This window comes from Dunckerocampus dactyliophorus, chromosome 3, assembly GCF_027744805.1.
Source record: "Dunckerocampus dactyliophorus isolate RoL2022-P2 chromosome 3, RoL_Ddac_1.1, whole genome shotgun sequence".
Classification (NCBI taxonomy): Eukaryota; Metazoa; Chordata; class Actinopteri; order Syngnathiformes; family Syngnathidae; genus Dunckerocampus; species Dunckerocampus dactyliophorus.
The window spans coordinates 24,437,339-24,446,175 of record NC_072821.1 but is presented as its reverse complement, the minus strand read 5'-3'; positions in this window follow the sequence as shown (position 1 = coordinate 24,446,175).

Sequence of the window (8,837 nt, the reverse complement as noted above, 5' to 3'; positions counted from 1 at the left end):
ACCGTTGCCACACAGTCTGGAGTCCCTGAGAGTCCTGTCAGTGCAATGAAGCAACACCTGCCCACAGACATGACACCTTAGCGGCAGAAAGTAGGACAAATGAGCAACATCCAAAAATATTTCTCAAGTCTCAAGGTGACTATCATTAATCTTGTCCACAGTAACTTGGTTGATAAACAAATGCTCTTTTAAAGTTGACAAAAACAACAATGCGGGGGAGAAAAAGGATGTTTTCATTCCATATACATAAACATTACTATTACTTCTACCGGGCATACAGCAGTAATGAAATTGTTTTTAAAAGGATGACAAAAATATGTACAAACATGGATGCATTCACCATGTATTCTATAAAGGACAAGCTGAAATGTAGCAACAGTAAAATATTACATATGCAATGTGTGATGTGTACGTTTCAGTTTACCTTCGCATTCCTTTTTCCAGCCACCTTCGGAAATAGAACCAGAGAGAGTGCTTATGATTTATAATATACAGTAGCTAGAGTGTGATGCCGTTGCCAACTAATGACATATCTGCAGTTGTATATTGAAGAAAATAGGTCTTGTTATATGGACACAAATAAGCACGCCGTACTGCAGGGCCTCTTTGACTTTTTCAGAGACAATTTAGTAAACTGCTATGAGGAAAATATAACAAAGAAGTTCCACAAGTTGAGCCATTACAGTATTTACTGTGCATTTACAATGATTATTTTGAGGTCTGTCCTTGTTTTGCCCTCAAAAATGGGCATCTTCAATGGAAGAAGCATCTCCACAACCCTAAAATTACTGTACATTAATGCTGAATGCAACCCCAAAAATGGCCAACGCTGTAGACAACAGAAAGTGTGTAGCTGCAGTATTTATGGATCTGACAAAAGCTTAGATATAATTAATCACAACATCCTAATTACAAAATTAGAACGGTATGGAATCAGAGGGTTAATTTTGAATTGGTTCGAAAGCTACCTAGCTAACAGGAAGCAATATGTGAAGCTAGGAGAATACACATCTGCAAGTTGAAATATTACGTGCGTAGTACCCCAGGGGTCAATACTGGAACCAAAACTGTTCAACTTGTATATTGATGCTATATGTAAAGTGATGTAAGACTTAAAGTTAGGTGATACGACTGCTTTTTGTTCTGAGGAAAGCACACAAGAGTTAAAAAACGTCACAGATTAAATTGCTATATTGAAAACATCGTTTGATAAAAATAGAATATCCTTGAACCTAAGTAAAATTTAAATAATGCTATTTGGTAATAGCAGAAGGACACGCACGCACAAATACAAATTACATTCAAAGGGTGAATGAACATAAATGCTTAGTGATCATAATAGATGAAAAAATTAGCTCTCTCACATTCTCACATTAAAAGTATACAACATAAGGTGGCCAGAAATACTTCAATATTGAATAAAGCAAAATTTGTCCTTGACCAAAAATCATTCATACGCTTTACTGCTCTAATAACTATAAAAGCAATCTTCACTTGCTATATGTACTGCAAAAAAGATCAGTTAGGATAATCCATAATGCCGCGTATAGAGAGCATACAAATCCTTTATTTCTAAAATCACAAATATTTAAATTTGCTGATTTTGTACATTTTTAAACAGCTAAAATTAGCAAACAATAGCCTGCTACCCAAAAATGTCATACAATACTTTTCTACAAGAGGGGAGAAATATGATCTCAGGGAAAAATTAAACTTAAAACACTAAAACGCGAGAACAACGCTAAAAACCCACAGCACTTCAGTATGTGCACTCAAATTATGGACTGGATTGAGTAAGGAACTCAAACAAAGCACCAAGATAAGCGATTTCAAGAAACAGCAGTTGATGTTTGCGAACTACAAAGAAGAAGAGTCTTGAACATGTTAACCATCAATTTTCTATGCCGCTTATCCTCATTCAGGTCGTGGGGGTATGCTAGAGTCTATCCCAGCTGCCTTCAAGTGAGAGGCGGGGTACACCCTTGACTGGTCGCCAGCCAATCGCAGGGCACATATAGACAAACAACCATTCACACTAACATTCATACCTATGAACAATTTAGAGTTGCCAATTAACCTAACATGCATGTTTTTGGAATGTGGAAGGAAACCGGAGTACCCGGAGAAAACCCACGCACGCACGGGGAGAACATTCAAATTCCACACAGATATACTCAATGGAGATTCAAACCCAGATCTTCCTGATCTACTGACTGTGTGGCCAACATGCTAACCACTAGGCCACTGTCTGGCCGCTGTCTATAATAATCAATATAATATTACAATAAATACAATAATAAATACAAATAAACATAACGTAACATGATCACGAGAGCCGCACGGTGAATGGAGAATGCGTGTTTGTCTTTGTGTGCCCTGCGATTGACTGGCAAGCAGTCCAGGGTGTACCCAGCCTCTCGCCAGTCAGCTGGGATAGGCTCCAGCATACCTGCGATCCTCGTGAGCATAAGCGGCATAGAAGATGGATGCATGGATTACTATTTATTATGATTGTGGAAAAACCTTGACAATTATACTGTATTACCATATTGTTACATTACCTTATCACTCTTCTATGTATTAAAAATATCACATATGAAATACAGGAAGTGAATAAATGTACAGCAACAGATGTGAAACGGATGGGGGCGTAGGATTAAATAAGCTTTGCTTCTTCCTACTCCTGTTGGACATGTGGAACTGTGACTTGTATTATGTGGTGTATTCCATTGGAACTTGTATGCATGTTCAAATAAAATTAAACGATTACCATTACCAAAACTGTGTGATGTTGCATCGTTGTCCTGTTGAAAGACCAGGCCATCACCGCAAAGACTCAGTGAAAAAGGGATGCCCGTTGCAACGTTTCCACATACCTAGTCAACAGTTTGTTGACTGCCACTACTCACCCTGAAGTTCCAACTTTCTTCTGTCTTAAGATGTTGCTCAGGAGTGTGTATTGTCTCATAAGTAAGTATGAACATTTGACTCACTCTCACATTTATATTAATCCTATAATAGGCAACATTTAAAAAATAATTATTTGTCATAGCCCTTCCTCTAATAGCTGTATTTTCTGATCTCGCTTTTAAGTTTGGTCATGTTTGGGAATTCAGCTGGAAATACGTTTATTGTACTGGACTTTCGGTTTCTTTTCAATACCAGTAGAAAATCAGAGGTTACATCACTAATAGTGTAGTGCAGGGTTTTTCAAAGGCTGACACAGCAGGCCTCTCCTCAGAGAATATAATACAGTATGGTTGTGGCCTTGGCTACTTTGCAAAAAATGATTTTCTGGAGCACATTTTGTGTCGTTTTCTTCTCATCCCTGACTCTGTTTGGTTTGTCACTGGAGGAACAAGAAATAATTTTTGCCTTTGAAAAATTGAAGTTAGCTTAGCAGTTTTGAAAAAGTTTGTCCTTCTTTTCAAGTTTCTGCGACTCACATGAAGTCTTCTGGCGCTTCTCTGGTCCATCTCACTTTGAAAACCTCTGCTGTAGTGGTTCACTTGGCTGACCATTTCTCAGCCAATGACAGTGTGTCAATACAAGGATAAACAAATTGCTGGATCAAAGAAATGGTTGTTGAAATCTTATACAGTAAATCCACTGCATTTTCGATATGATTTGAAAATCGGTGAGTCTATTTTTGTCACTCGGCACGCTCATCCTCCCTACTCCAAACCCCCCAGCTTGCTTTTCCCCCACCTAGTGATTTCGGATCAATATATTAGATTTAGCTCCAGAACCCTCTCCCATCTCTCTTCAATATGCCTCACACACTTATTCAACACATTTTCAATTATCAAATACTCGTCACTAATAAATTATAGTGTAAGATGATGGATGAACAAATGTATTGCGTCCCACAGCAACTACGGTCTGTTCAAGTGTGAAATCTCAACGCTTGATGATAAAATATCAGTGAAGTACAAAGACATAAACATGTAAACATTGTGGGATTTTTTTGAACAGTGGTACATGTATGTTGTACATTTTACCTGTATTAGCACATATTTGTAAATTATGACCGACTTTGGGTGAATGAGATGTGTTTTCTGCAGAAAAAAAAGTGCTTATTCAACCTTTGTCTTGTGTTAGGGTCGGCACCGACCCGTTTTTCATTTTAAATGCATAAAGAATCACATTAAATTTGTTAATTGCATCAAGGCTTTTTGACTTTGTCAGTAAACTCTATTTGAACAAAATAAAACCCCCAACAATATTTTCACAACATTTTAAAACACTCTGGTTGAAATTGTGACCATTGTATTGTTAGGGTCAGTTTTGACCCGGTGATAATAATACAGTATGATTATAAAGCAATAATTAGAGCTAAAACTGAAATCATAAGTGCACTGTCATCCAACACACTGACAGCCAGCTCCTCTTCTAATCATGCAAGCTTTAGGAGATTCTTTTTCCAACAGACGCCGCCAGGCCGAGAGGCTTCGCGTACGCTTTTTCGACTCCACCAAGGGCGGCACAGCGTATCTGATTACACCATAGAGTTCTGTGCTCGCGCAGCCCAGAGTGGCTGGAACCCCTCAGTGCTCCTGGATGCGTACTTCTCTGGACTATCTGACGGCATCAAGGATCACATGATCCCTTTGGAGTCCCCCTCGGACCTCAACGGCCACATCTCTTTGGCTGTCCGCATTGATAAGCGCCTCGCCGGCAGAGAGGAGGATTAAAGCCATCGACGGACGCACCTCACAGCAACTCACGCCATGAAGGACTACAGCAAGCCCCTTCTCAACATCTGTTCACTGGCCAACACCAAGTCACACACCGCTTTCCCGGGCGACGAACCCATGCTCAGCTGCCTCACACCGGCGGAGAGGAATCAACGCCACCACCTGCACCTCTGCCTGTACTGCGGCCAAGCTGATCAGCCCATCACTCGCTGCCATGTTCGCCCGGACCGTCATCGCTCCCCAGCAGCCAGCCCGCCGCGTAGGAGCTTCTCTGTGGAGGTCCCTGCACCCAGCCGCCCAACATCGGTGCTGTCGGCCAGCCATCTTCAACTACCAGGTACGCTCTCCTGTTCCAACAAGAACATTAGCATTATGGCATTTACTGACTCTGGAGAAGACGACTGCTTCATTGATGAAGCCTTCATTAAATGTTTTGCTATTCCGGTAACTCAATTACATACCTCTAAAGTAGTTCGCTCCCTCGATGGACGTCCTCTGGCTGACGTCACCCTCCAGACTGACATCCTCTCTCTCCGGTTATCCGGTAATCACCACGAATCCGCAAGATTATTTGTTATTCCCTCAGGCTCTGCTCCTGTCATGTTGGGGCTCACCTGGCTTCTCAAACATAACCCACATATGGACTGGGCTGAAACCACGATCCTTAACTGGAGCGCATTTTGCCTTAAGGCTTCTCACCCTCGCCCCGCCTCAACCCATTCCGCCACTCCTGAAGTTATTGACCTATCCGTAGTTCCTTCCGTCTATCACCAGGAGGTGTTTAGTGAAGACCGTGCTCGCTTACTCCCCCCCCCACCGCCCTTACGACTGCGCCATCGACCTCCTGCCGGGCACAACACTGCCGGCGTCACGCCTCTATAATATTTCCTGACCAGAGAGGGAAGAGTATATTTCCACCTGGCTCGCTTCCGGTCTCATACGCCCATCCTCCTCACCTTTAGCAGCAGGTTTCTTTTTTGTGGAAAAAAAAAAGACAACTCCCTCTGCCCTTGCATTGACTACCGTACTCTTAATGACATCACTGTAAAATACAAATATTCACTCCCATTGTTAGACTCCGCCTTTAACTCCCTCCACTCTGCAAATTTTTTTACCAAGCTCGACTTGCGTAACCCATACCACCTGGTTCGTAGCCGGGAGGGGGATTAATGGAAGACCGCTTCTTGGTCACTGTGAATATCTTGTCATGCCTTTTGGCCTCACAAACGCCCCTGCAGTTTTTCAAAGTCTGATCAATGACATTCTTCGCGATGTGCTCGGCTGCTTTGTTTTTTTTAAATTTAGATGACATTTTAATTTTTTCTGCCACTCTGGATGAGCACATCCAAAATCCTTACCTTCGCTCTACACAGAGGCTGAACCCCAGACAGGCACTAGAACTGCAAACCAAACGCCCTCTCCAGAACGCATTCCCCGCCGTCCGAAGTGGCCCACCAGGAACCCATTTTGCCTCAGTCCGCATCCTCATGGCCCTGCAACGGGATGTTGAGAGGCGCGTTGTGGAGGCCAGCAAGGACTGCCCCTGCTTAGAGAACTGCCCGGCCGGACGTCTGTTTGCGGTCCCGGGACTTCGCTCCGACGTACTGCACTGGGCACACGGGTCAAAGTTGGCGTGCCACCCGGGGGTGTCGCGCACCATGTTCCTCTTCTTCCAGCGGTTGTGATGGCATTACCTTCGTGCGGACACTAAGGAGTTTGTGGCGGCCTGCTCCGTCTGTGCCCGGAACAAGCTGTTTCATCAGGCTCCGGCTGGAATCCTTCGGCCGCTGCCCACTCCCTCCTGTCCTTGGTCTCATGTGGCTCTGGACTTTGCCGTCCAACGGCAACACTGTCATCCTGACGATGTTGGATCGCTTTTCCAAACTGGCCCACTTCATCGCCCTCCCCAAGCTCCCCTCCGCCCTCGAGACGGCGGACCTGCTGGTGCCTTAACGTGTTCCAGCTCCATGGCATCCCCCTCGATGTGGTCTCGGACCGGGTGCCACAGTTCTCCAAATGGCCAGATGGAGCGGGCCAACCAGGACTTGGAGGCTGCCATCTGATGCGTGTGCCATCAGCAACCTGCCTCTTGGGCCCTCAACCTACCCTGGATAGAGTACGCCCTTGTAAGCTCTGCCACCGGCCTCTCCCCATTCCACGGGGCCTTTGAGTATCAGCCTCCGGCCTTCCCCTCGTTCAAATCTGAGTCAACAGTTCCCTCTGTGTTTTCCCACCTACACCGCTCTCGCCTGGCATGGCACAACACCAGGGCAGTTTTGGCACCAACTTCAGAACGGAACCAACGCCTGGCCAACCGGCATCATGTGGTGGCTCCGAATTATAAGCCTGGACAGAGGGTGTGGCTATCCTCCCAAGATCAGCCTCTCCACATAGAGCCCAAAAAGCTACAGCCCACGTACATTAGCACATACACCACAACTCCCTCTTCAAGCCTGTCACCTCCAGCGACCTGAGCCCTTCCGAGGTGCTTCCCCCTCCTCCCAGGCTCGTTGACGGCCACCCAGCGTTCTCGGTCAAGGCCATTTTAGACGTGAGAAGAAGGGGCAGGGGTTTCCAGTACCCAGTGGACTGTAAGGAGTACGGCCCCGAGGACCGCTCCTGGGTCTCTGGCTCCCTTATTTTAGACCCCACTTGGCTCTCTTGACTTTTACGGTTGTTTCCTGGAGAAGCCAGGTAGGCTGCCAGGTAGGCTGCCAGGCGGCGCCCATTTGTGGGGGGGTACTGTCACATTCACATGTCCTTGTTCTGTTTTCCTGCCTTCTCCTTGTGTTTGTTTGTCCTTTAGATCCCCTACTCCCGGCTGGAGGCGGAGCTGCTGGACGCACTTGTCTCCTGTCACCACCTGCCTATTTATGCCCAGTACTGCCAGCTGTGAGATGCCAGATTATTGCACCAACTACCACTACAGTAGAGCTTTGCCTCGTTATTAGTCCCTTCTACACTTCTCGCGTTGTGTCTCCAGCAGCTGCTTGCCTCAGCCAGGTTAAAATTTTATTTCTCATGGTCTAACTTTTTCGGCATTGGTTTTGGTTAACGTTTTTGGACCATGAAAGACTCTTACCACCTCCACTGCTTCTCGCCTCTTCATATGGTGTCCAACCACACATCGCAGCGTAACAGACCAGAGTCAGTGACATTAAGACATGTTTTGAGTTTTTTATGCCACTGTCACTGAAAAGAATCATCATTACGATAACAAACACTGAAGGAACAAATGTCTATGGCGACATGTGGAAAGAAATTGATGAGGAATTCCTGGATGCTTTCATTGGTGTTCTTCTTCTTGCTGGAGTGTACAGATCCTGCAATGAGGCCACTGATAGTCTATTGGACACATCGACAGGCAGAAATATTATTTTCCGGTCAACAATGTCACTTCAGATATTTCAAATGACAAAGAATCCTCAGATTTGACAACAGAGAGACCAGAGCAAGATCTGAAAAGCTTGCTCCAGTCAGGGATGTTTGGGAGTGATGGGTGCAGCTCTTCCTGCTAATGTTCAACACCTATCAGAACAGCCCCGACCCCATTCAGGCCACCAGATTGGAAAAGAAACACATGTCAGGTCTGCCCAAGCAGTAAGGACAGAAAGACAGATGTACTGTATGTATTGTGTTTCAACTGCAAGAAATATCTCTGCAAAGAAGACACAAAAAGTGTCACTTTTTGCCACACATGCATCTAAACACAGACATACACAAGCATGTTCTTGCACACAAAAGATTTTACTCTGATTTTGTTTTGGAACTAGTATTTTATTTCTATTCGTTTGATTTGCTTGATTGGTTGTTTTGTATTTGGCCATGGAAATCAATTTTGTGTCATGACGTGTTCTGCTCTTCTTTTTTTTTCCAGTTTATATTAAAGTTCTGTTGCTGAAAAAAATAACTTTTTTGCCTTTTCTTGATGTTAATATATGGGTTGAAATTGACCCGAACACTATAGACGTTACTTTAGTGATTAATATTAAAATTAAAAAAATAAATAAAACATATTTCTTTAAGATATGTGTTCTATGCCCCTCAGTAATAGTCAGGTAACAAAACAACCTTTTATTTATTAATATGATTCTCTTGAGGTTCATTTTTCCATTATACACGCCCATGTTTGTGTGTACA